A 2,163-nucleotide genomic window follows, 5' to 3' on the forward strand; every position below is an offset into this window, starting at 1 on the left:
ACGTTATACGTTGTAGCGTATTACTATATAACTATATACGTTATAAGGTAATATTATATAACGCTATACGTTCTAACGAAGTACTACTGAACGTTATGCGTCATAACGTACTACCATATAACGATATACGTTATAACGTTCCACCATATAACGATATACGTTATAACGTATTACCATATAACGATATACGTTATAACGTTATATTACGTAAGGAAATACGTTATAACGCATTACCATATAACGATATACATTATAAGCTAATACTATATAACGCTATACGTTATAACGTAATACTATCTATCGTTATACGGTATAACATAATACTACATAACGTTATACGTTATAACGTAATAGTATATAACGTTATACGATATAACGTAATACTACATAACGATTTACGCTACAACGTAATACTACATAACGTTATACGTTATAACGTAATAGTATATAACGTTATACGTTATAACGTAATACTACATAACGCTATACGTTATAACGTAATACTACATAACGATTTACGCTACAACGTAATACTACATAACTATATACGTTATATCGTAATAGTATATAACGTTATACGTTATAACTCAATACCACAAAACCTTATACGTTATAGCGTAATACTACTGAACGCTATACGTCATGTCGTATTAGAATATAGCGATATACATTATAAGCTAATACTATATAACGTTATGCGTTATAACGTAACAACATATAACGTTATACGTTATATCGTAATAGTATATATCGTTATACGTTATAACTCAATACCACAAAACCTTATACGCTATAACGTAATACTACTGAACGTTATACGTAATAACGTATTACCATATAACGATATACGTTGTAACGTAGTAGTATATAACGTTGTACGTTTTAACGTAATGCTACATAACGCTATACGTTATAACGTAATACCACTGAACGTTATACGTTATAACGTAATACTACATAACGTTATACGATGTAATGTAATACTACATAACATTATCCGTTATAACATGATAGTATATAACGTTATACGTTTTGACGTAATACTACAAAACGCTATACGCTATAATGTGATAATACATAACGTTATACGTTCTAACGTAATACTACTGAACGTTATACGTTATATCGTAATACCACATAACGTTATACGTTATAACGTAATACTACATAACGTTATACGAGTAATGTAATACTACATAACATTATCCGTTATAACGTGATAGTATATAAGGTTCTACGTTTTGACGTAAAACTACATAATGCTGTACGTTATAACGTATTAATACATAACGTTGTACGCTATAACGTATTACTACTGAACGTTACACGCTATAAAGTATTACCATATAACGACATACGTTATAACGTAATATTACTGAACGCTATACGTTATATCGTATTACAATATAACGATATACGTTATAACCTAATACTATATAACGTTATGCCTTATAACGTAGTACCGTATAACGTTATACGTTATAACGTAACACCATATAACGTTATACGTTATATCGTAATAGTATATAACGTTATACGTTATAACTTAATACCACAAAACCTTATACGTTATAACGTAATACTACTGAACGTTATACATTATAACGTATTACAATATAACGATATACGTTATAACGTAATACTACATAACGCAATGCGCTATATCGTATTAATACATAATGTTATTCGTTATAACGTAATACTACATAACGTTATACTATATAACGTAATACTACATAACGATTTACGCTACAACGTAATACTACATAACGCTATACGTTATAACGTAATAATACATAACGTTATACGTTATATCGTATTATTATATAACGTCATGCGTTATAACGTAACAGCATATAACGTTATACGTTATATCGTAATAGTATATAACGTTATACGTTATAACTCAATACCACAAAACCTTATACGTTATAACGTAATACTACTGAACGTTATACATTATGACGTATTACCATATAACGATATACGTTATAACGTAGTAGTATATAACGTTGTACGTTTTAACGTAATACTACATAACGTTATACGTTATAACGTATTACCATATAACGATATACGTTATAACGTAATACTACATAACGTTATACGATATAGCGTAATACTACATAACGTTATATATTATAACGTAATACTACTGAACGT

Source organism: Bombus pyrosoma, unplaced genomic scaffold (genome assembly GCF_014825855.1).
Source record: "Bombus pyrosoma isolate SC7728 unplaced genomic scaffold, ASM1482585v1 HiC_scaffold_4726, whole genome shotgun sequence".
NCBI classification, from domain to species: Eukaryota; Metazoa; Arthropoda; class Insecta; order Hymenoptera; family Apidae; genus Bombus; species Bombus pyrosoma.